At 50.6% G+C, this 25,035-nt stretch overlaps 31 non-coding genes across 31 annotated transcripts; 17 read left to right on the top strand and 14 right to left on the bottom strand.

Annotated features, from left to right (window-relative positions):
* Positions 1–361: 361 nt before the first annotated feature.
* TRNAR-CCU (transfer RNA arginine (anticodon CCU)) lies at positions 362–434 on the top strand. Its single transcript has one exon. It is a non-coding gene; the product is annotated as a tRNA-Arg (tRNA).
* A 600-nt stretch (positions 435–1,034) lies between these two features.
* TRNAA-AGC (transfer RNA alanine (anticodon AGC)) lies at positions 1,035–1,107 on the bottom strand. The gene has a single exon. It is a non-coding gene; the product is annotated as a tRNA-Ala (tRNA).
* A 694-nt stretch (positions 1,108–1,801) lies between these two features.
* On the top strand, positions 1,802–1,874 carry TRNAR-CCU (transfer RNA arginine (anticodon CCU)). Its single transcript has one exon. It is a non-coding gene; the product is annotated as a tRNA-Arg (tRNA).
* A 600-nt stretch (positions 1,875–2,474) lies between these two features.
* Positions 2,475–2,547, bottom strand: TRNAA-AGC (transfer RNA alanine (anticodon AGC)). The gene has a single exon. It is a non-coding gene; the product is annotated as a tRNA-Ala (tRNA).
* Positions 2,548–3,241: 694 nt separating this feature from the next.
* On the top strand, positions 3,242–3,314 carry TRNAR-CCU (transfer RNA arginine (anticodon CCU)). The gene has a single exon. It is a non-coding gene; the product is annotated as a tRNA-Arg (tRNA).
* Positions 3,315–3,914: 600 nt separating this feature from the next.
* On the bottom strand, positions 3,915–3,987 carry TRNAA-AGC (transfer RNA alanine (anticodon AGC)). The gene has a single exon. It is a non-coding gene; the product is annotated as a tRNA-Ala (tRNA).
* A 694-nt stretch (positions 3,988–4,681) lies between these two features.
* TRNAR-CCU (transfer RNA arginine (anticodon CCU)) lies at positions 4,682–4,754 on the top strand. The gene has a single exon. It is a non-coding gene; the product is annotated as a tRNA-Arg (tRNA).
* Positions 4,755–5,354: 600 nt separating this feature from the next.
* Positions 5,355–5,427, bottom strand: TRNAA-AGC (transfer RNA alanine (anticodon AGC)). Its single transcript has one exon. It is a non-coding gene; the product is annotated as a tRNA-Ala (tRNA).
* A 694-nt stretch (positions 5,428–6,121) lies between these two features.
* Positions 6,122–6,194, top strand: TRNAR-CCU (transfer RNA arginine (anticodon CCU)). The gene has a single exon. It is a non-coding gene; the product is annotated as a tRNA-Arg (tRNA).
* A 1,357-nt stretch (positions 6,195–7,551) lies between these two features.
* Positions 7,552–7,624, top strand: TRNAR-CCU (transfer RNA arginine (anticodon CCU)). The gene has a single exon. It is a non-coding gene; the product is annotated as a tRNA-Arg (tRNA).
* Positions 7,625–8,214: 590 nt separating this feature from the next.
* On the bottom strand, positions 8,215–8,287 carry TRNAA-AGC (transfer RNA alanine (anticodon AGC)). The gene has a single exon. It is a non-coding gene; the product is annotated as a tRNA-Ala (tRNA).
* Positions 8,288–8,981: 694 nt separating this feature from the next.
* TRNAR-CCU (transfer RNA arginine (anticodon CCU)) lies at positions 8,982–9,054 on the top strand. The gene has a single exon. It is a non-coding gene; the product is annotated as a tRNA-Arg (tRNA).
* A 590-nt stretch (positions 9,055–9,644) lies between these two features.
* On the bottom strand, positions 9,645–9,717 carry TRNAA-AGC (transfer RNA alanine (anticodon AGC)). The gene has a single exon. It is a non-coding gene; the product is annotated as a tRNA-Ala (tRNA).
* A 694-nt stretch (positions 9,718–10,411) lies between these two features.
* TRNAR-CCU (transfer RNA arginine (anticodon CCU)) lies at positions 10,412–10,484 on the top strand. Its single transcript has one exon. It is a non-coding gene; the product is annotated as a tRNA-Arg (tRNA).
* A 600-nt stretch (positions 10,485–11,084) lies between these two features.
* TRNAA-AGC (transfer RNA alanine (anticodon AGC)) lies at positions 11,085–11,157 on the bottom strand. Its single transcript has one exon. It is a non-coding gene; the product is annotated as a tRNA-Ala (tRNA).
* A 694-nt stretch (positions 11,158–11,851) lies between these two features.
* TRNAR-CCU (transfer RNA arginine (anticodon CCU)) lies at positions 11,852–11,924 on the top strand. The gene has a single exon. It is a non-coding gene; the product is annotated as a tRNA-Arg (tRNA).
* A 1,357-nt stretch (positions 11,925–13,281) lies between these two features.
* On the top strand, positions 13,282–13,354 carry TRNAR-CCU (transfer RNA arginine (anticodon CCU)). Its single transcript has one exon. It is a non-coding gene; the product is annotated as a tRNA-Arg (tRNA).
* Positions 13,355–13,944: 590 nt separating this feature from the next.
* Positions 13,945–14,017, bottom strand: TRNAA-AGC (transfer RNA alanine (anticodon AGC)). The gene has a single exon. It is a non-coding gene; the product is annotated as a tRNA-Ala (tRNA).
* A 694-nt stretch (positions 14,018–14,711) lies between these two features.
* TRNAR-CCU (transfer RNA arginine (anticodon CCU)) lies at positions 14,712–14,784 on the top strand. The gene has a single exon. It is a non-coding gene; the product is annotated as a tRNA-Arg (tRNA).
* A 590-nt stretch (positions 14,785–15,374) lies between these two features.
* TRNAA-AGC (transfer RNA alanine (anticodon AGC)) lies at positions 15,375–15,447 on the bottom strand. Its single transcript has one exon. It is a non-coding gene; the product is annotated as a tRNA-Ala (tRNA).
* A 694-nt stretch (positions 15,448–16,141) lies between these two features.
* Positions 16,142–16,214, top strand: TRNAR-CCU (transfer RNA arginine (anticodon CCU)). Its single transcript has one exon. It is a non-coding gene; the product is annotated as a tRNA-Arg (tRNA).
* Positions 16,215–16,814: 600 nt separating this feature from the next.
* Positions 16,815–16,887, bottom strand: TRNAA-AGC (transfer RNA alanine (anticodon AGC)). Its single transcript has one exon. It is a non-coding gene; the product is annotated as a tRNA-Ala (tRNA).
* A 691-nt stretch (positions 16,888–17,578) lies between these two features.
* TRNAR-CCU (transfer RNA arginine (anticodon CCU)) lies at positions 17,579–17,651 on the top strand. The gene has a single exon. It is a non-coding gene; the product is annotated as a tRNA-Arg (tRNA).
* A 590-nt stretch (positions 17,652–18,241) lies between these two features.
* TRNAA-AGC (transfer RNA alanine (anticodon AGC)) lies at positions 18,242–18,314 on the bottom strand. The gene has a single exon. It is a non-coding gene; the product is annotated as a tRNA-Ala (tRNA).
* Positions 18,315–19,671: 1,357 nt separating this feature from the next.
* TRNAA-AGC (transfer RNA alanine (anticodon AGC)) lies at positions 19,672–19,744 on the bottom strand. Its single transcript has one exon. It is a non-coding gene; the product is annotated as a tRNA-Ala (tRNA).
* A 694-nt stretch (positions 19,745–20,438) lies between these two features.
* TRNAR-CCU (transfer RNA arginine (anticodon CCU)) lies at positions 20,439–20,511 on the top strand. The gene has a single exon. It is a non-coding gene; the product is annotated as a tRNA-Arg (tRNA).
* A 600-nt stretch (positions 20,512–21,111) lies between these two features.
* Positions 21,112–21,184, bottom strand: TRNAA-AGC (transfer RNA alanine (anticodon AGC)). The gene has a single exon. It is a non-coding gene; the product is annotated as a tRNA-Ala (tRNA).
* Positions 21,185–21,878: 694 nt separating this feature from the next.
* TRNAR-CCU (transfer RNA arginine (anticodon CCU)) lies at positions 21,879–21,951 on the top strand. Its single transcript has one exon. It is a non-coding gene; the product is annotated as a tRNA-Arg (tRNA).
* A 600-nt stretch (positions 21,952–22,551) lies between these two features.
* TRNAA-AGC (transfer RNA alanine (anticodon AGC)) lies at positions 22,552–22,624 on the bottom strand. Its single transcript has one exon. It is a non-coding gene; the product is annotated as a tRNA-Ala (tRNA).
* Positions 22,625–23,318: 694 nt separating this feature from the next.
* On the top strand, positions 23,319–23,391 carry TRNAR-CCU (transfer RNA arginine (anticodon CCU)). The gene has a single exon. It is a non-coding gene; the product is annotated as a tRNA-Arg (tRNA).
* A 1,364-nt stretch (positions 23,392–24,755) lies between these two features.
* TRNAR-CCU (transfer RNA arginine (anticodon CCU)) lies at positions 24,756–24,828 on the top strand. The gene has a single exon. It is a non-coding gene; the product is annotated as a tRNA-Arg (tRNA).
* Positions 24,829–25,035: the final 207 nt, after the last annotated feature.

The following is a 25,035-nucleotide window of genomic DNA, read 5'->3' on the forward strand; positions in this document are numbered from 1 at the left end:
CTTGCTTCTCACTTTATTTCTCTCGCTATTTCTTGCTGTTTTAGGCCGCTGACACGCCGCCTGCAGCCAAAGGACCAGCGCTGGAGTGCCCTTTGTCATTTTTACCAGCTGGCCATATTTTACAATCGAGCGTCAGAATACCAAACAGGTAAGAGTTAGGTCTGGGAATTGAGTCCACTTTCCATCGTGTGTCCCATAAAGCGGAAGTGTCCAGCCGAGTGCAAGCAGGTGCCTTTTGCCCGCGTGTGCTGGGACACTGCAGCTTTGGACGTGAGCCAACTTGCCCTTTTCAGTGGGCCAGTACCCGTGACTCCAGTGAGAGAAGAGGAAAAGAAAGAACTTTCCCCTTCTCTGTAGAGTGACCCCAGTGGCCTAATGGATAAGGCACTGGCCTCCTAAGCCAGGAATTGTGGGTTCGAGTCCCATCTGGGGTGGTTCGTGGCATTTTGTTCACACTTCTGCCAAAGCATGCAAAAGGTTTTTGTGGTAGTAGGGGGTGGGCGCAGGCTAGTACTTTGCTGGGCGCTGTGAAGTCCAGAACGTGCTCTGCTGGTAGCAGACTTTAAATGCCGGGAGACTGCAGAGTGTAGCAACCCCTCATGTCAGCGAAGAGACACAGATGAGTGGTAAGAAAGACAGGGAAAATATGCTTTCTGGAATCAGAGCTCCTGCAGACAGGGCTCACTCTTCTGCCAGCTCCGACCTGCTCCGATGAAAACGAAATAAAAGAGCAAAGGCTGCGCACTTTGAACCAATTATTCGAAGCATCGTATTGAAATGAAATAAAAGGTTAACAGCCCTGGGTGGCATCAAAGTGGAATTTCCTGAATATGTCACCAATGCCATGCAATGCGCCTGTTGCACAGTATCACGCCTGTTGCCGGCCCTCGCGCGGATGACTCTTTGGGATAGCAGAAAGTGGACGGAAGACTTTTAGGATGATAGTAAAAAAAACAGAAGCGAGCACATGACTTTATTTGCGACGATTGGCGAGTTTTGAATAAAATAGTGAAAATGAAGAAAAAGCGTCTTGCTGGAGAATGCGGGCATCGATCCCGCTACCTCTCGCATGCTAAGCGAGCGCTCTACCATCTGAGCTAATTCCCCTCCTCCTCGAAGGCTCTCGATACACTGCTTCAGAGCTGAAGCACAGTCTCCGGCTCACACTTGCTTGGCTGTCCAGGGACCTGTAATGCATAAAGCCCTTTCTCTTCATCTGCCGCAGGGGAAATCACAATCTCACCCCTTTGCCCAAAACAAAATACCTTCAGTGGAGCTACAAGTAAAGCTGCAGATGGCCATCCATTGCAACGAGGATTGGCCAACCAGGTATTAATAGCAGAGTGACTCCACTGCCACGCCCTTTCACGCTGGACCTGCGCTTGTGATCAAGAGGCTGCACGCCAGTCCCATAGACCCGAGAGCCCAATTGAAAAGGTGCTTGCTTCTCACTATATTTCTCTCGCTATTTCTTGCTGTTTTAGGCCGCTGACACGCCGCCTGCAGCCAAAGGACCAGCGCTGGAGTGCCCTTTGTCATTTTTACCAGCTGGCCATATTTTACAATCGAGCGTCAGAATACCAAACAGGTCAGAGTTAGGTCTGGGAATTGAGTCCACTTTCCATCGTGTGTCCCATAAAGCGGAAGTGTCCAGCCGAGTGCAAGCAGGTGCCTTTTGCCCGCGTGTGCTGGGACACTGCAGCTTTGGACGTGAGCCAACTTGCCCTTTTCAGTGGGCCAGTACCCGTGACTCCAGTGAGAGAAGAGGAAAAGAAAGAACTTTCCCCTTCTCTGTCGAGTGGCCCCAGTGGCCTAATGGATAAGGCACTGGCCTCCTAAGCCAGGGATTGTGGGTTCGAGTCCCATCTGGGGTGGTTCGTGGCATTTTGTTCACACTTCTGCCAAAGCATGCAAAAGGTTTTTGCGGTAGTAGGGGGTGGGCGCAGGCTAGTACTTTGCTGGGCGCTGTGAAGTCCAGAACGTGCTCTGCTGGTAGCAGACTTTAAATGCCGGGAGACTGCAGAGTGTAGCAACCCCTCATGTCAGCGAAGAGACACAGATGAGTGGTAAGAAAGACAGGGAAAATATGCTTTCTGGAATCAGAGCTCCTGCAGACAGGGCTCACTCTTCTGCCAGCTCCGACCTGCTCCGATGAAAACGAAATAAAAGAGCAAAGGCTGCGCACTTTGAACCAATTATTCGAAGCATCGTATTGAAATGAAATAAAAGGTTAACAGCCCTGGGTGGCATCAAAGTGGAATTTCCTGAATATGTCACCAATGCCATGCAATGCGCCTGTTGCACAGTATCACGCCTGTTGCCGGCCCTCGCGCGGATGACTCTTTGGGATAGCAGAAAGTGGACGGAAGACTTTTAGGATGATAGTAAAAAAAACAGAAGCGAGCACATGACTTTATTTGCGACGATTGGTGAGTTTTGAATAAAATAGTGAAAATGAAGAAAAAGCGTCTTGCTGGAGAATGCGGGCATCGATCCCGCTACCTCTCGCATGCTAAGCGAGCGCTCTACCATCTGAGCTAATTCCCCTCCTCCTCGAAGGCTCTCGATACACTGCTTCAGAGCTGAAGCACAGTCTCCGGCTCACACTTGCTTGGCTGTCCAGGGACCTGTAGTGCATAAAGCCCTTTCTCTTCATCTGCCGCAGAGGAAATCACAATCTCACCCCTTTGCCCAAAACAAAATACCTTCAGTGGAGCTACAAGTAAAGCTGCAGATGGCCATCCATTGCAACGAGGATTGGCCAACCAGGTATTAATAGCAGAGTGACTCCACTGCCACGCCCTTTCACGCTGGACCTGCGCTTGTGATCAAGAGGCTGCACGCCAGTCCCATAGACCCGAGAGCCCAATTGAAAAGGTGCTTGCTTCTCACTTTATTTCTCTCGCTATTTCTTGCTGTTTTAGGCCGCTGACACGCCGCCTGCAGCCAAAGGACCAGCGCTGGAGTGCCCTTTGTCATTTTTACCAGCTGGCCATATTTTACAATCGAGCGTCAGAATACCAAACAGGTAAGAGTTAGGTCTGGGAATTGAGTCCACTTTCCATCGTGTGTCCCATAAAGCGGAAGTGTCCAGCCGAGTGCAAGCAGGTGCCTTTTGCCCGCGTGTGCTGGGACACTGCAGCTTTGGACGTGAGCCAACTTGCCCTTTTCAGTGGGCCAGTACCCGTGACTCCAGTGAGAGAAGAGGAAAAGAAAGAACTTTCCCCTTCTCTGTAGAGTGGCCCCAGTGGCCTAATGGATAAGGCACTGGCCTCCTAAGCCAGGAATTGTGGGTTCGAGTCCCATCTGGGGTGGTTCGTGGCATTTTGTTCACACTTCTGCCAAAGCATGCAAAAGGTTTTTGTGGTAGTAGGGGGTGGGCGCAGGCTAGTACTTTGCTGGGCGCTGTGAAGTCCAGAACGTGCTCTGCTGGTAGCAGACTTTAAATGCCGGGAGACTGCAGAGTGTAGCAACCCCTCATGTCAGCGAAGAGACACAGATGAGTGGTAAGAAAGACAGGGAAAATATGCTTTCTGGAATCAGAGCTCCTGCAGACAGGGCTCACTCTTCTGCCAGCTCCGACCTGCTCCGATGAAAACGAAATAAAAGAGCAAAGGCTGCGCACTTTGAACCAATTATTCTAAGCATCGTATTGAAATGAAATAAAAGGTTAACAGCCCTGGGTGGCATCAAAGTGGAATTTCCTGAATATGTCACCAATGCCATGCAATGCGCCTGTTGCACAGTATCACGCCTGTTGCCGGCCCTCGCGCGGATGACTCTTTGGGATAGCAGAAAGTGGACGGAAGACTTTTAGGATGATAGTAAAAAAAACAGAAGCGAGCACATGACTTTATTTGCGACGATTGGCGAGTTTTGAATAAAATAGTGAAAATGAAGAAAAAGCGTCTTGCTGGAGAATGCGGGCATCGATCCCGCTACCTCTCGCATGCTAAGCGAGCGCTCTACCATCTGAGCTAATTCCCCTCCTCCTCGAAGGCTCTCGATACACTGCTTCAGAGCTGAAGCACAGTCTCCGGCTCACACTTGCTTGGCTGTCCAGGGACCTGTAATGCATAAAGCCCTTTCTCTTCATCTGCCGCAGGGGAAATCACAATCTCACCCCTTTGCCCAAAACAAAATACCTTCAGTGGAGCTACAAGTAAAGCTGCAGATGGCCATCCATTGCAACGAGGATTGGCCAACCAGGTATTAATAGCAGAGTGACTCCACTGCCACGCCCTTTCACGCTGGACCTGCGCTTGTGATCAAGAGGCTGCACGCCAGTCCCATAGACCCGAGAGCCCAATTGAAAAGGTGCTTGCTTCTCACTATATTTCTCTCGCTATTTCTTGCTGTTTTAGGCCGCTGACACGCCGCCTGCAGCCAAAGGACCAGCGCTGGAGTGCCCTTTGTCATTTTTACCAGCTGGCCATATTTTACAATCGAGCGTCAGAATACCAAACAGGTCAGAGTTAGGTCTGGGAATTGAGTCCACTTTCCATCGTGTGTCCCATAAAGCGGAAGTGTCCAGCCGAGTGCAAGCAGGTGCCTTTTGCCCGCGTGTGCTGGGACACTGCAGCTTTGGACGTGAGCCAACTTGCCCTTTTCAGTGGGCCAGTACCCGTGACTCCAGTGAGAGAAGAGGAAAAGAAAGAACTTTCCCCTTCTCTGTCGAGTGGCCCCAGTGGCCTAATGGATAAGGCACTGGCCTCCTAAGCCAGGGATTGTGGGTTCGAGTCCCATCTGGGGTGGTTCGTGGCATTTTGTTCACACTTCTGCCAAAGCATGCAAAAGGTTTTTGCGGTAGTAGGGGGTGGGCGCAGGCTAGTACTTTGCTGGGCGCTGTGAAGTCCAGAACGTGCTCTGCTGGTAGCAGACTTTAAATGCCGGGAGACTGCAGAGTGTAGCAACCCCTCATGTCAGCGAAGAGACACAGATGAGTGGTAAGAAAGACAGGGAAAATATGCTTTCTGGAATCAGAGCTCCTGCAGACAGGGCTCACTCTTCTGCCAGCTCCGACCTGCTCCGATGAAAACGAAATAAAAGAGCAAAGGCTGCGCACTTTGAACCAATTATTCGAAGCATCGTATTGAAATGAAATAAAAGGTTAACAGCCCTGGGTGGCATCAAAGTGGAATTTCCTGAATATGTCACCAATGCCATGCAATGCGCCTGTTGCACAGTATCACGCCTGTTGCCGGCCCTCGCGCGGATGACTCTTTGGGATAGCAGAAAGTGGACGGAAGACTTTTAGGATGATAGTAAAAAAAACAGAAGCGAGCACATGACTTTATTTGCGACGATTGGCGAGTTTTGAATAAAATAGTGAAAATGAAGAAAAAGCGTCTTGCTGGAGAATGCGGGCATCGATCCCGCTACCTCTCGCATGCTAAGCGAGCGCTCTACCATCTGAGCTAATTCCCCTCCTCCTCGAAGGCTCTCGATACACTGCTTCAGAGCTGAAGCACAGTCTCCGGCTCACACTTGCTTGGCTGTCCAGGGACCTGTAATGCATAAAGCCCTTTCTCTTCATCTGCCGCAGGGGAAATCACAATCTCACCCCTTTGCCCAAAACAAAATACCTTCAGTGGAGCTACAAGTAAAGCTGCAGATGGCCATCCATTGCAACGAGGATTGGCCAACCAGGTATTAATAGCAGAGTGACTCCACTGCCACGCCCTTTCACGCTGGACCTGCGCTTGTGATCAAGAGGCTGCACGCCAGTCCCATAGACCCGAGAGCCCAATTGAAAAGGTGCTTGCTTCTCACTTTATTTCTCTCGCTATTTCTTGCTGTTTTAGGCCGCTGACACGCCGCCTGCAGCCAAAGGACCAGCGCTGGAGTGCCCTTTGTCATTTTTACCAGCTGGCCATATTTTACAATCGAGCGTCAGAATACCAAACAGGTAAGAGTTAGGTCTGGGAATTGAGTCCACTTTCCATCGTGTGTCCCATAAAGCGGAAGTGTCCAGCCGAGTGCAAGCAGGTGCCTTTTGCCCGCGTGTGCTGGGACACTGCAGCTTTGGACGTGAGCCAACTTGCCCTTTTCAGTGGGCCAGTACCCGTGACTCCAGTGAGAGAAGAGGAAAAGAAAGAACTTTCCCCTTCTCTGTCGAGTGGCCCCAGTGGCCTAATGGATAAGGCACTGGCCTCCTAAGCCAGGAATTGTGGGTTCGAGTCCCATCTGGGGTGGTTCGTGGCATTTTGTTCACACTTCTGCAAAAGGTTTTTGCGGTAGTAGGGGGTGGGCGCAGGCTAGTACTTTGCTGGGCGCTGTGAAGTCCAGAACGTGCTCTGCTGGTAGCAGACTTTAAATGCCGGGAGACTGCAGAGTGTAGCAACCCCTCATGTCAGCGAAGAGACACAGATGAGTGGTAAGAAAGACAGGGAAAATATGCTTTCTGGAATCAGAGCTCCTGCAGACAGGGCTCACTCTTCTGCCAGCTCCGACCTGCTCCGATGAAAACGAAATAAAAGAGCAAAGGCTGCGCACTTTGAACCAATTATTCGAAGCATCGTATTGAAACGAAATAAAAGGTTAACAGCCCTGGGTGGCATCAAAGTGGAATTTCCTGAATATGTCACCAATGCCATGCAATGCGCCTGTTGCACAGTATCACGCCTCTTGCCGGCCCTCGCGCGGATGACTCTTTGGGATAGCAGAAAGTGGACGGAAGACTTTTAGGATGATAGTAAAAAAAACAGAAGCGAGCACATGACTTTATTTGCGACGATTGGTGAGTTTTGAATAAAATAGTGAAAATGAAGAAAAAGCGTCTTGCTGGAGAATGCGGGCATCGATCCCGCTACCTCTCGCATGCTAAGCGAGCGCTCTACCATCCGAGCTAATTCCCCTCCTCCTCGAAGGCTCTCGATACACTGCTTCAGAGCTGAAGCACAGTCTCCGGCTCACACTTGCTTGGCTGTCCAGGGACCTGTAGTGCATAAAGCCCTTTCTCTTCATCTGCCGCAGAGGAAATCACAATCTCACCCCTTTGCCCAAAACAAAATACCTTCAGTGGAGCTACAAGTAAAGCTGCAGATGGCCATCCATTGCAATGAGGATTGGCCAACCAGGTATTAATAGCAGAGTGACTCCACTCCCACGCCCTTTCACGCTGGACCTGCGCTTGTGATCAAGAGGCTGCACGCCAGTCCCATAGACCCGAGAGCCCATTTGAAAAGGTGCTTGCTTCTCACTTTATTTCTCTCGCTATTTCTTGCTGTTTTAGGCCGCTGACACGCCACCTGCAGCCAAAGGACCAGCGCTGCAGTGCCCTTTGTCATTTTTACCAGCTGGCCATATTTTACAATCGAGCGTCAGAATACCAAACAGGTAAGAGTTAGGTCTGGGAATTGAGTCCACTTTCCATCGTGTGTCCCATAAAGCGGAAGTGTCCAGCCGAGTGCAAGCAGGTGCCTTTTGCCCGCGTGTGCTGGGACACTGCAGCTTTGGACGTGAGCCAACTTGCCCTTTTCAGTGGGCCAGTACCCGTGACTCCAGTGAGAGAAGAGGAAAAGAAAGAACTTTCCCCTTCTCTGTCGAGTGGCCTCAGTGGCCTAATGGATAAGGCACTGGCCTCCTAAGCCAGGGATTGTGGGTTCGAGCCCCATCTGGGGTGGTTCGTGGCATTTTGTTCACACTTATGCAAAAGGTTTTTGCTGTAGTAGGGGGAGGGCGCAGGCTAGTACTTTGCTGGGCGCTGTGAAGTCCAGAACGTGCTCTGCTGGTAGCAGACTTTAAATGCCGGGAGACTGCAGAGTGTAGCAACCCCTCATGTCAGCGAAGAGACACAGATGAGTGGTAAGAAAGACAGGGAAAATATGCTTTCTGGAATCAGAGCTCCTGCAGACAGGGCTCACTCTTCTGCCAGCTCCGACCTGCTCCGATGAAAACGAAATAAAAGAGCAAAGGCTGCGCACTTTGAACCAATTATTCGAAGCATCGTATTGAAATGAAATAAAAGGTTAACAGCCCTGGGTGGCATCAAAGTGGAATTTCCTGAATATGTCACCAATGCCATGCAATGCGCCTGTTGCACAGTATCACGCCTCTTGCCGGCCCTCGCGCGGATGACTCTTTGGGATAGCAGAAAGTGGACGGAAGACTTTTAGGATGATAGTAAAAAAAACAGAAGCGAGCACATGACTTTATTTGCGACGATTGGTGAGTTTTGAATAAAATAGTGAAAATGAAGAAAAAGCGTCTTGCTGGAGAATGCGGGCATCGATCCCGCTACCTCTCGCATGCTAAGCGAGCGCTCTACCATCTGAGCTAATTCCCCTCCTTCTCGAAGGCTCTCGATACACTGCTTCAGAGCTGAAGCACAGTCTCCGGCTCACACTTGCTTGGCTGTCCAGGGACCTGTAGTGCATAAAGCCCTTTCTCTTCATCTGCCGCAGAGGAAATCACAATCTCACCCCTTTGCCCAAAACAAAATACCTTCAGTGGAGCTACAAGTAAAGCTGCAGATGGCCATCCATTGCAATGAGGATTGGCCAACCAGGTATTAATAGCAGAGTGACTCCACTCCCACGCCCTTTCACGCTGGACCTGCGCTTGTGATCAAGAGGCTGCACGCCAGTCCCATAGACCCGAGAGCCCAATTGAAAAGGTGCTTGCTTCTCACTTTATTTCTCTCGCTATTTCTTGCTGTTTTAGGCCGCTGACACGCCGCCTGCAGCCAAAGGACCAGCGCTGGAGTGCCCTTTGTCATTTTTACCAGCTGGCCATATTTTACAATCGAGCGTCAGAATACCAAACAGGTAAGAGTTAGGTCTGGGAATTGAGTCCACTTTCCATCGTGTGTCCCATAAAGCGGAAGTGTCCAGCCGAGTGCAAGCAGGTGCCTTTTGCCCGCGTGTGCTGGGACACTGCAGCTTTGGACGTGAGCCAACTTGCCCTTTTCAGTGGGCCAGTACCCGTGACTCCAGTGAGAGAAGAGGAAAAGAAAGAACTTTCCCCTTCTCTGTCGAGTGGCCCCAGTGGCCTAATGGATAAGGCACTGGCCTCCTAAGCCAGGGATTGTGGGTTCGAGCCCCATCTGGGGTGGTTCGTGGCATTTTGTTCACACTTATGCAAAAGGTTTTTGCGGTAGTAGGGGGAGGGCGCAGGCTAGTACTTTGCTGGGCGCTGTGAAGTCCAGAACGTGCTCTGCTGGTAGCAGACTTTAAATGCCGGGAGACTGCAGAGTGTAGCAACCCCTCATGTCAGCGAAGAGACACAGATGAGTGGTAAGAAAGACAGGGAAAATATGCTTTCTGGAATCAGAGCTCCTGCAGACAGGGCTCACTCTTCTGCCAGCTCCGACCTGCTCCGATGAAAACGAAATAAAAGAGCAAAGGCTGCGCACTTTGAACCAATTATTCGAAGCATCGTATTGAACTGAAATAAAAGGTTAACAGCCCTGGGTGGCATCAAAGTGGAATTTCCTGAATATGTCACCAATGCCATGCAATGCGCCTGTTGCACAGTATCACGCCTGTTGCCGGCCCTCGCGCGGATGACTCTTTGGGATAGCAGAAAGTGGACGGAAGACTTTTAGGATGATAGTAAAAAAAACAGAAGCGAGCACATGACTTTATTTGCGACGATTGGCAAGTTTTGAATAAAATAGTGAAAATGAAGAAAAAGCGTCTTGCTGGAGAATGCGGGCATCGATCCCGCTACCTCTCGCATGCTAAGCGAGCGCTCTACCATCTGAGCTAATTCCCCTCCTCATCGAAGGCTCTCGATACACTGCTTCAGAGCTGAAGCACAGTCTCCGGCTCACACTTGCTTGGCTGTCCAGGGACCTGTAGTGCATAAAGCCCTTTCTCTTCATCTGCCGCAGGGGAAATCACAATCTCACCCCTTTGCCCAAAACAAAATACCTTCAGTGGAGCTACAAGTAAAGCTGCAGATGGCCATCCATTGCAACGAGGATTGGCCAACCAGGTATTAATAGCAGAGTGACTCCACTGCCACGCCCTTTCACGCTGGACCTGCGCTTGTGATCAAGAGGCTGCACGCCAGTCCCATAGACCCGAGAGCCCAATTGAAAAGGTGCTTGCTTCTCACTTTATTTCTCTCGCTATTTCTTGCTGTTTTAGGCCGCTGACACGCCGCCTGCAGCCAAAGGACCAGCGCTGGAGTGCCCTTTGTCATTTTTACCAGCTGGCCATATTTTACAATCGAGCGTCAGAATACCAAACAGGTCAGAGTTAGGTCTGGGAATTGAGTCCACTTTCCATCGTGTGTCCCATAAAGCGGAAGTGTCCAGCCGAGTGCAAGCAGGTGCCTTTTGCCCGCGTGTGCTGGGACACTGCAGCTTTGGACGTGAGCCAACTTGCCCTTTTCAGTGGGCCAGTACCCGTGACTCCAGTGAGAGAAGAGGAAAAGAAAGAACTTTCCCCTTCTCTGTCGAGTGGCCCCAGTGGCCTAATGGATAAGGCACTGGCCTCCTAAGCCAGGGATTGTGGGTTGGAGTCCCATCTGGGGTGGTTCGTGGCATTTTGTTCACACTTCTGCCAAAGCATGCAAAAGGTTTTTGCGGTAGTAGGGGGTGGGCGCAGGCTAGTACTTTGCTGGGCGCTGTGAAGTCCAGAACGTGCTCTGCTGGTAGCAGACTTTAAATGCCGGGAGACTGCAGAGTGTAGCAACGCCTCATGTCAGCGAAGAGACACAGATGAGTGGTAAGAAAGACAGGGAAAATATGCTTTCTGGAATCAGAGCTCCTGCAGACAGGGCTCACTCTTCTGCCAGCTCCGACCTGCTCCGATGAAAACGAAATAAAAGAGCAAAGGCTGCGCACTTTGAACCAATTATTCGAAGCATCGTATTGAAATGAAATAAAAGGTTAACAGCCCTGGGTGGCATCAAAGTGGAATTTCCTGAATATGTCACCAATGCCATGCAATGCGCCTGTTGCACAGTATCACGCCTCTTGCCGGCCCTCGCGCGGATGACTCTTTGGGATAGCAGAAAGTGGACGGAAGACTTTTAGGATGATAGTAAAAAAAACAGAAGCGAGCACATGACTTTATTTGCGACGATTGGTGAGTTTTGAATAAAATAGTGAAAATGAAGAAAAAGCGTCTTGCTGGAGAATGCGGGCATCGATCCCGCTACCTCTCGCATGCTAAGCGAGCGCTCTACCATCTGAGCTAATTCCCCTCCTCCTCGAAGGCTCTCGATACACTGCTTCAGAGCTGAAGCACAGTCTCCGGCTCACACTTGCTTGGCTGTCCAGGGACCTGTAATGCATAAAGCCCTTTCTCTTCATCTGCCGCAGGGGAAATCACAATCTCACCCCTTTGCCCAAAACAAAATACCTTCAGTGGAGCTACAAGTAAAGCTGCAGATGGCCATCCATTGCAACGAGGATTGGCCAACCAGGTATTAATAGCAGAGTGACTCCACTGCCACGCCCTTTCACGCTGGACCTGCGCTTGTGATCAAGAGGCTGCACGCCAGTCCCATAGACCCGAGAGCCCAATTGAAAAGGTGCTTGCTTCTCACTTTATTTCTCTCGCTATTTCTTGCTGTTTTAGGCCGCTGACACGCCGCCTGCAGCCAAAGGACCAGCGCTGGAGTGCCCTTTGTCATTTTTACCAGCTGGCCATATTTTACAATCGAGCGTCAGAATACCAAACAGGTAAGAGTTAGGTCTGGGAATTGAGTCCACTTTCCATCGTGTGTCCCATAAAGCGGAAGTGTCCAGCCGAGTGCAAGCAGGTGCCTTTTGCCCGCGTGTGCTGGGACACTGCAGCTTTGGACGTGAGCCAACTTGCCCTTTTCAGTGGGCCAGTACCCGTGACTCCAGTGAGAGAAGAGGAAAAGAAAGAACTTTCCCCTTCTCTGTCGAGTGGCCCCAGTGGCCTAATGGATAAGGCACTGGCCTCCTAAGCCAGGAATTGTGGGTTCGAGTCCCATCTGGGGTGGTTCGTGGCATTTTGTTCACACTTCTGCAAAAGGTTTTTGCGGTAGTAGGGGGTGGGCGCAGGCTAGTACTTTGCTGGGCGCTGTGAAGTCCAGAACGTGCTCTGCTGGTAGCAGACTTTAAATGCCGGGAGACTGCAGAGTGTAGCAACCCCTCATGTCAGCGAAGAGACACAGATGAGTGGTAAGAAAGACAGGGAAAATATGCTTTCTGGAATCAGAGCTCCTGCAGACAGGGCTCACTCTTCTGCCAGCTCCGACCTGCTCCGATGAAAACGAAATAAAAGAGCAAAGGCTGCGCACTTTGAACCAATTATTCGAAGCATCGTATTGAAACGAAATAAAAGGTTAACAGCCCTGGGTGGCATCAAAGTGGAATTTCCTGAATATGTCACCAATGCCATGCAATGCGCCTGTTGCACAGTATCACGCCTCTTGCCGGCCCTCGCGCGGATGACTCTTTGGGATAGCAGAAAGTGGACGGAAGACTTTTAGGATGATAGTAAAAAAAACAGAAGCGAGCACATGACTTTATTTGCGACGATTGGTGAGTTTTGAATAAAATAGTGAAAATGAAGAAAAAGCGTCTTGCTGGAGAATGCGGGCATCGATCCCGCTACCTCTCGCATGCTAAGCGAGCGCTCTACCATCCGAGCTAATTCCCCTCCTCCTCGAAGGCTCTCGATACACTGCTTCAGAGCTGAAGCACAGTCTCCGGCTCACACTTGCTTGGCTGTCCAGGGACCTGTAGTGCATAAAGCCCTTTCTCTTCATCTGCCGCAGAGGAAATCACAATCTCACCCCTTTGCCCAAAACAAAATACCTTCAGTGGAGCTACAAGTAAAGCTGCAGATGGCCATCCATTGCAATGAGGATTGGCCAACCAGGTATTAATAGCAGAGTGACTCCACTCCCACGCCCTTTCACGCTGGACCTGCGCTTGTGATCAAGAGGCTGCACGCCAGTCCCATAGACCCGAGAGCCCATTTGAAAAGGTGCTTGCTTCTCACTTTATTTCTCTCGCTATTTCTTGCTGTTTTAGGCCGCTGACACGCCACCTGCAGCCAAAGGACCAGCGCTGCAGTGCCCTTTGTCATTTTTACCAGCTGGCCATATTTTACAATCGAGCGTCAGAATACCAAACAGGTAAGAGTTAGGTCTGGGAATTGAGTCCACTTTCCATCGTGTGTCCCATAAAGCGGAAGTGTCCAGCCGAGTGCAAGCAGGTGCCTTTTGCCCGCGTGTGCTGGGACACTGCAGCTTTGGACGTGAGCCAACTTGCCCTTTTCAGTGGGCCAGTACCCGTGACTCCAGTGAGAGAAGAGGAAAAGAAAGAACTTTCCCCTTCTCTGTCGAGTGGCCTCAGTGGCCTAATGGATAAGGCACTGGCCTCCTAAGCCAGGGATTGTGGGTTCGAGCCCCATCTGGGGTGGTTCGTGGCATTTTGTTCACACTTATGCAAAAGGTTTTTGCTGTAGTAGGGGGAGGGCGCAGGCTAGTACTTTGCTGGGCGCTGTGAAGTCCAGAACGTGCTCTGCTGGTAGCAGACTTTAAATGCCGGGAGACTGCAGAGTGTAGCAACCCCTCATGTCAGCGAAGAGACACAGATGAGTGGTAAGAAAGACAGGGAAAATATGCTTTCTGGAATCAGAGCTCCTGCAGACAGGGCTCACTCTTCTGCCAGCTCCGACCTGCTCCGATGAAAACGAAATAAAAGAGCAAAGGCTGCGCACTTTGAACCAATTATTCGAAGCATCGTATTGAAATGAAATAAAAGGTTAACAGCCCTGGGTGGCATCAAAGTGGAATTTCCTGAATATGTCACCAATGCCATGCAATGCGCCTGTTGCACAGTATCACGCCTCTTGCCGGCCCTCGCGCGGATGACTCTTTGGGATAGCAGAAAGTGGACGGAAGACTTTTAGGATGATAGTAAAAAAAACAGAAGCGAGCACATGACTTTATTTGCGACGATTGGTGAGTTTTGAATAAAATAGTGAAAATGAAGAAAAAGCGTCTTGCTGGAGAATGCGGGCATCGATCCCGCTACCTCTCGCATGCTAAGCGAGCGCTCTACCATCTGAGCTAATTCCCCTCCTTCTCGAAGGCTCTCGATACACTGCTTCAGAGCTGAAGCACAGTCTCCGGCTCACACTTGCTTGGCTGTCCAGGGACCTGTAGTGCATAAAGCCCTTTCTCTTCATCTGCCGCAGAGGAAATCACAATCTCACCCCTTTGCCCAAAACAAAATACCTTCAGTGGAGCTACAAGTAAAGCTGCAGATGGCCATCCATTGCAATGAGGATTGGCCAACCAGGTATTAATAGCAGAGTGACTCCACTCCCACGCCCTTTCACGCTGGACCTGCGCTTGTGATCAAGAGGCTGCACGCCAGTCCCATAGACCCGAGAGCCCAATTGAAAAGGTGCTTGCTTCTCACTTTATTTCTCTCGCTATTTCTTGCTGTTTTAGGCCGCTGACACGCCGCCTGCAGCCAAAGGACCAGCGCTGGAGTGCCCTTTGTCATTTTTACCAGCTGGCCATATTTTACAATCGAGCGTCAGAATACCAAACAGGTAAGAGTTAGGTCTGGGAATTGAGTCCACTTTCCATCGTGTGTCCCATAAAGCGGAAGTGTCCAGCCGAGTGCAAGCAGGTGCCTTTTGCCCGCGTGTGCTGGGACACTGCAGCTTTGGACGTGAGCCAACTTGCCCTTTTCAGTGGGCCAGTACCCGTGACTCCAGTGAGAGAAGAGGAAAAGAAAGAACTTTCCCCTTCTCTGTCGAGTGGCCCCAGTGGCCTAATGGATAAGGCACTGGCCTCCTAAGCCAGGGATTGTGGGTTCGAGCCCCATCTGGGGTGGTTCGTGGCATTTTGTTCACACTTATGCAAAAGGTTTTTGCGGTAGTAGGGGGAGGGCGCAGGCTAGTACTTTGCTGGGCGCTGTGAAGTCCAGAACGTGCTCTGCTGGTAGCAGACTTTAAATGCCGGGAGACTGCAGAGTGTAGCAACCCCTCATGTCAGCGAAGAGACACAGATGAGTGGTAAGAAAGACAGGGAAAATATGCTTTCTGGAATCAGAGCTCCTGCAGACAGGGCTCACTCTTCTGCCAGCTCCGACCTGCTCCGATGAAAACGAAATAAAAGAGCAAAGGCTGCGCACTTTGAACCAATTATTCGAAGCATCGTATTGAACTGAAATAAAAGGTTAACAGCCCTGGGTGGCATCAAAGTGGAATTTCCTGAATATGTCACCAATGCCATGCAATGCGCCTGTTGCACAGTATCACGCCTGTTGCCGGCCCTCGCGCGGATGACTCTTTGGGATAGCAGAAAGTGGACGGAAGACTTTTAGGATGATAGTAAAAAAAACAGAAGCGAGCACATGACTTTATTTGCGACGATTGGCAAGTTTTGAATAAAATAGTGAAAATGAAGAAAAAGCGTCTTGCTGGAGAATGCGGGCATCGATCCCGCTACCTCTCGCATGCTAAGCGAGCGCTCTACCATCTGAGCTAATTCCCCTCCTCATCGAAGGCTCTCGATACACTGCTTCAGAGCTGAAGCACAGTCTCCGGCTCACACTTGCTTGGCTGTCCAGGGACCTGTAGTGCATAAAGCCCTTTCTCTTCATCTGCCGCAGGGGAAATCACAATCTCACCCCTTTGCCCAAAACAAAATACCTTCAGTGGAGCTACAAGTAAAGCTGCAGATGGCCATCCATTGCAACGAGGATTGGCCAACCAGGTATTAATAGCAGAGTGACTCCACTGCCACGCCCTTTCACGCTGGACCTGCGCTTGTGATCAAGAGGCTGCACGCCAGTCCCATAGACCCGAGAGCCCAATTGAAAAGGTGCTTGCTTCTCACTTTATTTCTCTCGCTATTTCTTGCTGTTTTAGGCCGCTGACACGCCGCCTGCAGCCAAAGGACCAGCGCTGGAGTGCCCTTTGTCATTTTTACCAGCTGGCCATATTTTACAATCGAGCGTCAGAATACCAAACAGGTCAGAGTTAGGTCTGGGAATTGAGTCCACTTTCCATCGTGTGTCCCATAAAGCGGAAGTGTCCAGCCGAGTGCAAGCAGGTGCCTTTTGCCCGCGTGTGCTGGGACACTGCAGCTTTGGACGTGAGCCAACTTGCCCTTTTCAGTGGGCCAGTACCCGTGACTCCAGTGAGAGAAGAGGAAAAGAAAGAACTTTCCCCTTCTCTGTCGAGTGGCCCCAGTGGCCTAATGGATAAGGCACTGGCCTCCTAAGCCAGGGATTGTGGGTTCGAGTCCCATCTGGGGTGGTTCGTGGCATTTTGTTCACACTTCTGCCAAAGCATGCAAAAGGTTTTTGCGGTAGTAGGGGGTGGGCGCAGGCTAGTACTTTGCTGGGCGCTGTGAAGTCCAGAACGTGCTCTGCTGGTAGCAGACTTTAAATGCCGGGAGACTGCAGAGTGTAGCAACGCCTCATGTCAGCGAAGAGACACAGATGAGTGGTAAGAAAGACAGGGAAAATATGCTTTCTGGAATCAGAGCTCCTGCAGACAGGGCTCACTCTTCTGCCAGCTCCGACCTGCTCCGATGAAAACGAAATAAAAGAGCAAAGGCTGCGCACTTTGAACCAATTATTCGAAGCATCGTATTGAAATGAAATAAAAGGTTAACAGCCCTGGGTGGCATCAAAGTGGAATTTCCTGAATATGTCACCAATGCCATGCAATGCGCCTGTTGCACAGTATCACGCCTCTTGCCGGCCCTCGCGCGGATGACTCTTTGGGATAGCAGAAAGTGGACGGAAGACTTTTAGGATGATAGTAAAAAAAACAGAAGCGAGCACATGACTTTATTTGCGACGATTGGTGAGTTTTGAATAAAATAGTGAAAATGAAGAAAAAGCGTCTTGCTGGAGAATGCGGGCATCGATCCCGCTACCTCTCGCATGCTAAGCGAGCGCTCTACCATCTGAGCTAATTCCCCTCCTCCTCCAAGGCTCTCGATACACTGCTTCAGAGCTGAAGCACAGTCTCCGGCTCACACTTGCTTGGCTGTCCAGGGACCTGTAGTGCATAAAGCCCTTTCTCTTCATCTGCCGCAGAGGAAATCACAATCTCACCCCTTTGCCCAAAACAAAATACCTTCAGTGGAGCTACAAGTAAAGCTGCAGATGGCCATCCATTGCAATGAGGATTGGCCAACCAGATATTAATAGCAGAGTGACTCCACTCCCACGCCCTTTCACGCTGGACCTGCGCTTGTGATCAAGAGGCTGCACGCCAGTCCCATAGACCCGAGAGCCCAATTGAAAAGGTGCTTGCTCACTTTATTTCTCTCGCTATTTCTTGCTGTTTTAGGCCGCTGACACGCCGCCTGCAGCCAAAGGACCAGCGCTGCAGTGCCCTTTGTCATTTTTACCAGCTGGCCATATTTTACAATCGAGCGTCAGAATACCAAACAGGTAAGAGTTAGGTCTGGGAATTGAGTCCACTTTCCATCGTGTGTCCCATAAAGCGGAAGTGTCCAGCCGAGTGCAAGCAGGTGCCTTTTGCCCGCGTGTGCTGGGACACTGCAGCTTTGGACGTGAGCCAACTTGCCCTTTTCAGTGGGCCAGTACCCGTGACTCCAGTGAGAGAAGAGGAAAAGAAAGAACTTTCCCCTTCTCTGTCGAGTGGCCCCAGTGGCCTAATGGATAAGGCACTGGCCTCCTAAGCCAGGGATTGTGGGTTCGAGCCCCATCTGGGGTGGTTCGTGGCATTTTGTTCACACTTATGCAAAAGGTTTTTGCTGTAGTAGGGGGAGGGCGCAGGCTAGTACTTTGCTGGGCGCTGTGAAGTCCAGAACGTGCTCTGCTGGTAGCAGACTTTAAATGCCGGGAGACTGCAGAGTGTAGCAACCCCTCATGTCAGCGAAGAGACACAGATGAGTGGTAAGAAAGACAGGGAAAATATGCTTTCTGGAATCAGAGCTCCTGCAGACAGGGCTCACTCTTCTGCCAGCTCCGACCTGCTCCGATGAAAACGAAATAAAAGAGCAAAGGCTGCGCACTTTGAACCAATTATTCTAAGCATCGTATTGAAATGAAATAAAAGGTTAACAGCCCTGGGTGGCATCAAAGTGGAATTTCCTGAATATGTCACCAATGCCATGCAATGCGCCTGTTGCACAGTATCACGCCTGTTGCCGGCCCTCGCGCGGATGACTCTTTGGGATAGCAGAAAGTGGACGGAAGACTTTTAGGATGATAGTAAAAAAAACAGAAGCGAGCACATGACTTTATTTGCGACGATTGGCGAGTTTTGAATAAAATAGTGAAAATGAAGAAAAAGCGTCTTGCTGGAGAATGCGGGCATCGATCCCGCTACCTCTCGCATGCTAAGCGAGCGCTCTACCATCTGAGCTAATTCCCCTCCTCCTCGAAGGCTCTCGATACACTGCTTCAGAGCTGAAGCACAGTCTCCGGCTCACACTTGCTTGGCTGTCCAGGGACCTGTAGTGCATAAAGCCCTTTCTCTTCATCTGCCGCAGGGGAAATCACAATCTCACCCCTTTGCCCAAAACAAAATACCTTCAGTGGAGCTACAAGTAAAGCTGCAGATGGCCATCCATTGCAACGAGGATTGGCCAACCAGGTATTAATAGCAGAGTGACTCCACTGCCACGCCCTTTCACGCTGGACCTGCGCTTGTGATCAAGAGGCTGCACGCCAGTCCCATAGACCCGAGAGCCCAATTGAAAAGGTGCTTGCTTCTCACTTTATTTCTCTCGCTATTTCTTGCTGTTTTAGGCCGCTGACACGCCGCCTGCAGCCAAAGGACCAGCGCTGGAGTGCCCTTTGTCATTTTTACCAGCTGGCCATATTTTACAATCGAGCGTCAGAATACCAAACAGGTAAGAGTTAGGTCTGGGAATTGAGTCCACTTTCCATCGTGTGTCCCATAAAGCGGAAGTGTCCAGCCGAGTGCAAGCAGGTGCCTTTTGCCCGCGTGTGCTGGGACACTGCAGCTTTGGACGTGAGCCAACTTGCCCTTTTCAGTGGGCCAGTACCCGTGACTCCAGTGAGAGAAGAGGAAAAGAAAGAACTTTCACCTTCTCTGTCGAGTGGCCCCAGTGGCCTAATGGATAAGGCACTGGCCTTCTAAGCCAGGGATTGTGGGTTCGAGTCCCATCTTGGGTGGTTCGTGGCATTTTGTTCACACTTATGCAAAAGGTTTTTGCGGTAGTAGGGGGTGGGCGCAGGCTAGTACTTTGCTGGGCGCTGTGAAGTCCAGAACGTGCTCTGCTGGTAGCAGACTTTAAATGCCGGGAGACTGCAGAGTGTAGCAACCCCTCATGTCAGCGAAGAGACACAGATGAGTGGTAAGAAAGACAGGGAAAATATGCTTTCTGGAATCAGAGCTCCTGCAGACAGGGCTCACTCTTCTGCCAGCTCCGACCTGCTCCGATGAAAACGAAATAAAAGAGCAAAGGCTGCGCACTTTGAACCAATTATTCGAAGCATCGTATTGAAATGAAATAAAAGGTTAACAGCCCTGGGTGGCATCAAAGTGGAATTTCCTGAATATGTCACCAATGCCATGCAATGCGCCTGTTGCACAGTATCACGCCTGTTGCCGGCCCTCGCGCGGATGACTCTTTGGGATAGCAGAAAGTGGACGGAAGACTTTTAGGATGATAGTAAAAAAAACAGAAGCGAGCACATGACTTTATTTGCGACGATTGGCGAGTTTTGAATAAAATAGTGAAAATGAAGAAAAAGCGTCTTGCTGGAGAATGCGGGCATCGATCCCGCTACCTCTCGCATGCTAAGCGAGCGCTCTACCATCTGAGCTAATTCCCCTCCTCCTCGAAGGCTCTCGATACACTGCTTCAGAGCTGAAGCACAGTCTCGGGCTCACACTTGCTTGGCTGTCCAGGGACCTGTAGTGCATAAAGCCCTTTCTCTTCATCTGCCGCAGGGGAAATCACAATCTCACCCCTTTGCCCAAAACAAAATACCTTCAGTGGAGCTACAAGTAAAGCTGCAGATGGCCATCCATTGCAACGAGGATTGGCCAACCAGGTATTAATAGCAGAGTGACTCCACTGCCACGCCCTTTCACGCTGGAACTGCGCTTGTGATCAAGAGGCTGCACGCCAGTCCCATAGACCCGAGAGCCCAATTGAAAAGGTGCTTGCTTCTCACTTTATTTCGCTCGCTATTTCTTGCTGTTTTAGGCCGCTGACACGCCGCCTGCAGCCAAAGGACCAGCGCTGGAGTGCCCTTTGTCATTTTTACCAGCTGGCCATATTTTACAATCGAGCGTCAGAATACCAAACAGGTAAGAGTTAGGTCTGGGAATTGAGTCCACTTTCCATCGTGTGTCCCATAAAGCGGAAGTGTCCAGCCGAGTGCAAGCAGGTGCCTTTTGCCCGCGTGTGCTGGGACACTGCAGCTTTGGACGTGAGCCAACTTGCCCTTTTCAGTGGGCCAGTACCTGAGACTCCGGTGAGAGAAGAGGAAAAGAAAGAACTTTCCCCTTCTCTGTCGAGTGGCCCCAGTGGCCTAATGGATAAGGCACTGGCCTCCTAAGCCAGGGATTGTGGGTTCGAGTCCCATCTGGGGTGGTTCGTGGCATTTTGTTCACACTTCTGCCAAAGCATGCAAAAGGTTTTTGCGGTAGTAGGGGGTGGGCGCAGGCTAGTACTTTGCTGGGCGCTGTGAAGTCCAGAACGTGCTCTGCTGGTAGCAGACTTTAAATGCCGGGAGACTGCAGAGTGTAGCAACCCCTCATGTCAGCGAAGAGACACAGATGAGTGGTAAGAAAGACAGGGAAAATATGCTTTCTGGAATCAGAGCTCCTGCAGACAGGGCTCACTCTTCTGCCAGCTCCGACCTGCTCCGATGAAAACGAAATAAAAGAGCAAAGGCTGCGCACTTTGAACCAATTATTCGAAGCATCGTATTGAAATGAAATAAAAGGTTAACAGCCCTGGGTGGCATCAAAGTGGAATTTCCTGAATATGTCACCAATGCCATGCAATGCGCCTGTTGCACAGTATCACGCCTGTTGCCGGCCCTCGCGCGGATGACTCTTTGGGATAGCAGAAAGTGGACGGAAGACTTTTAGGATGATAGTAAAAAAAACAGAAGCGAGCACATGACTTTATTTGCGACGATTGGTGAGTTTTGAATAAAATAGTGAAAATGAAGAAAAAGCGTCTTGCTGGAGAATGCGGGCATCGATCCCGCTACCTCTCGCATGCTAAGCGAGCGCTCTACCATCTGAGCTAATTCCCCTCCTCCTCGAAGGCTCTCGATACACTGCTTCAGAGCTGAAGCACAGTCTCCGGCTCACACTTGCTTGGCTGTCCAGGGACCTGTAGTGCATAAAGCCCTTTCTCTTCATCTGCCGCAGAGGAAATCACAATCTCACCCCTTTGCCCAAAACAAAATACCTTCAGTGGAGCTACAAGTAAAGCTGCAGATGGCCATCCATTGCAACGAGGATTGGCCAACCAGGTATTAATAGCAGAGTGACTCCACTGCCACGCCCTTTCACGCTGGACCTGCGCTTGTGATCAAGAGGCTGCACGCCAGTCCCATAGACCCGAGAGCCCAATTGAAAAGGTGCTTGCTTCTCACTTTATTTCTCTCGCTATTTCTTGCTGTTTTAGGCCGCTGACACGCCGCCTGCAGCCAAAGGACCAGCGCTGGAGTGCCCTTTGTCATTTTTACCAGCTGGCCATATTTTACAATCGAGCGTCAGAATACCAAACAGGTAAGAGTTAGGTCTGGGAATTGAGTCCACTTTCCATCGTGTGTCCCATAAAGCGGAAGTGTCCAGCCGAGTGCAAGCAGGTGCCTTTTGCCCGCGTGTGCTGGGACACTGCAGCTTTGGACGTGAGCCAACTTGCCCTTTTCAGTGGGCCAGTACCCGTGACTCCAGTGAGAGAAGAGGAAAAGAAAGAACTTTCCCCTTCTCTGTCGAGTGGCCCCAGTGGCCTAATGGATAAGGCACTGGCCTCCTAAGCCAGGAATTGTGGGTTCGAGTCCCATCTGGGGTGGTTCGTGGCATTTTGTTCACACTTCTGCCAAAGCATGCAAAAGGTTTTTGCGGTAGTAGGGGGTGGGCGCAGGCTAGTACTTTGCTGGGCGCTGTGAAGTCCAGAACGTGCTCTGCTGGTAGCAGACTTTAAATGCCGGGAGACTGCAGAGTGTAGCAACCCCTCATGTCAGCGAAGAGACACAGATGAGTGGTAAGAAAGACAGGGAAAATATGCTTTCTGGAATCAGAGCTCCTGCAGACAGGGCTCACTCTTCTGCCAGCTCCGACCTGCTCCGATGAAAACGAAATAAAAGAGCAAAGGCTGCGCACTTTGAACCAATTATTCGAAGCATTGTATTGAAATGAAATAAAAGGTTAACAGCCCTGGGTGGCATCAAAGTGGAATTTCCTGAATATGTCACCAATGCCATGCAATGCGCCTGTTGCACAGTATCACGCCTGTTGCCGGCCCTCGCGCGGATGACTCTTTGGGATAGCAGAAAGTGGACGGAAGACTTTTAGGATGATAGTAAAAAAAACAGAAGCGAGCACATGACTTTATTTGCGACGATTGGCGAGTTTTGAATAAAATAGTGAAAATGAAGAAAAAGCGTCTTGCTGGAGAATGCGGGCATCGATCCCGCTACCTCTCGCATGCTAAGCGAGCGCTCTACCATCTGAGCTAATTCCCCTCCTCCTCGAAGGCTCTCGATACACTGCTTCAGAGCTGAAGCACAGTCTCCGGCTCACACTTGCTTGGCTGTCCAGGGACCTGTAATGCATAAAGCCCTTTCTCTTCATCTGCCGCAGGGGAAATCACAATCTCACCCCTTTGCCCAAAACAAAATACCTTCAGTGGAGCTACAAGTAAAGCTGCAGATGGCCATCCATTGCAACGAGGATTGGCCAACCAGGTATTAATAGCAGAGTGACTCCACTGCCACGCCCTTTCACGCTGGACCTGCGCTTGTGATCAAGAGGCTGCACGCCAGTCCCATAGACCCGAGAGCCCAATTGAAAAGGTGCTTGCTTCTCACTTTATTTCTCTCGCTATTTCTTGCTGTTTTAGGCCGCTGACACGCCGCCTGCAGCCAAAGGACCAGCGCTGGAGTGCCCTTTGTCATTTTTACCAGCTGGCCATATTTTACAATCGAGCGTCAGAATACCAAACAGGTCAGAGTTAGGTCTGGGAATTGAGTCCACTTTCCATCGTGTGTCCCATAAAGCGGAAGTGTCCAGCCGAGTGCAAGCAGGTGCCTTTTGCCCGCGTGTGCTGGGACACTGCAGCTTTGGACGTGAGCCAACTTGCCCTTTTCAGTGGGCCAGTACCCGTGACTCCAGTGAGAGAAGAGGAAAAGAAAGAACTTTCCCCTTCTCTGTCGAGTGGCCCCAGTGGCCTAATGGATAAGGCACTGGCCTCCTAAGCCAGGGATTGTGGGTTCGAGTCCCATCTGGGGTGGTTCGTGGCATTTTGTTCACACTTCTGCCAAAGCATGCAAAAGGTTTTTGCGGTAGTAGGGGGTGGGCGCAGGCTAGTACTTTGCTGGGCGCTGTGAAGTCCAGAACGTGCTCTGCTGGTAGCAGACTTTAAATGCCGGGAGACTGCAGAGTGTAGCAACCCCTCATGTCAGCGAAGAGACACAGATGAGTGGTAAGAAAGACAGGGAAAATATGCTTTCTGGAATCAGAGCTCCTGCAGACAGGGCTCACTCTTCTGCCAGCTCCGACCTGCTCCGATGAAAACGAAATAAAAGAGCAAAGGCTGCGCACTTTGAACCAATTATTCGAAGCATCGTATTGAAATGAAATAAAAGGTTAACAGCCCTGGGTGGCATCAAAGTGGAATTTCCTGAATATGTCACCAATGCCATGCAATGCGCCTGTTGCACAGTATCACGCCTCTTGCCGGCCCTCGCGCGGATGACTCTTTGGGATAGCAGAAAGTGGACGGAAGACTTTTAGGATGATAGTAAAAAAAACAGAAGCGAGCACATGACTTTATTTGCGACGATTGGTGAGTTTTGAATAAAATAGTGAAAATGAAGAAAAAGCGTCTTGCTGGAGAATGCGGGCATCGATCCCGCTACCTCTTGCATGCTAAGCGAGCGCTCTACCATCTGAGCTAATTCCCCTCCTCCTCGAAGGCTCTCGATACACTGCTTCAGAGCTGAAGCACAGTCTCCGGCTCACACTTGCTTGGCTGTCCAGGGACCTGTAGTGCATAAAGCCCTTTCTCTTCATCTGCCGCAGAGGAAATCACAATCTCACCCCTTTGCCCAAAACAAAATACCTTCAGTGGAGCTACAAGTAAAGCTGCAGATGGCCATCCATTGCAACGAGGATTGGCCAACCAGGTATTAATAGCAGAGTGACTCCACTGCCACGCCCTTTCACGCTGGACCTGCGCTTGTGATCAAGAGGCTGCACGCCAGTCCCATAGACCCGAGAGCCCAATTGAAAAGGTGCTTGCTCACTTTATTTCTCTCGCTATTTCTTGCTGTTTTAGGCCGCTGACACGCCGCCTGCAGCCAAAGGACCAGCGCTGCAGTGCCCTTTGTCATTTTTACCAGCTGGCCATATTTTACAATCGAGCGTCAGAATACCAAACAGGTAAGAGTTAGGTCTGGGAATTGAGTCCACTTTCCATCGTGTGTCCCATAAAGCGGAAGTGTCCAGCCGAGTGCAAGCAGGTGCCTTTTGCCCGCGTGTGCTGGGACACTGCAGCTTTGGACGTGAGCCAACTTGCCCTTTTCAGTGGGCCAGGACCCGTGAGTCCAGTGAGAGAAGAGGAAAAGAAAGAACTTTCCCCTTCTCTGTCGAGTGGCCCCAGTGGCCTAATGGATAAGGCACTGGCCTCCTAAGCCAGGGATTGTGGGTTCGAGCCCCATCTGGGGTGGTTCGTGGCATTTTGTTCACACTTATGCAAAAGGTTTTTGCTGTAGTAGGGGGAGGGCGCAGGCTAGTACTTTGCTGGGCGCTGTGAAGTCCAGAACGTGCTCTGCTGGTAGCAGACTTTAAATGCCGGGAGACTGCAGAGTGTAGCAACCCCTCATGTCAGCGAAGAGACACAGATGAGTGGTAAGAAAGACAGGGAAAATATGCT

This window comes from Ambystoma mexicanum, chromosome 5q (assembly GCF_040938575.1).
Source record: "Ambystoma mexicanum isolate Mex_15411 chromosome 5q, UKY_AmexF1_1, whole genome shotgun sequence".
NCBI classification, from domain to species: Eukaryota; Metazoa; Chordata; class Amphibia; order Caudata; family Ambystomatidae; genus Ambystoma; species Ambystoma mexicanum.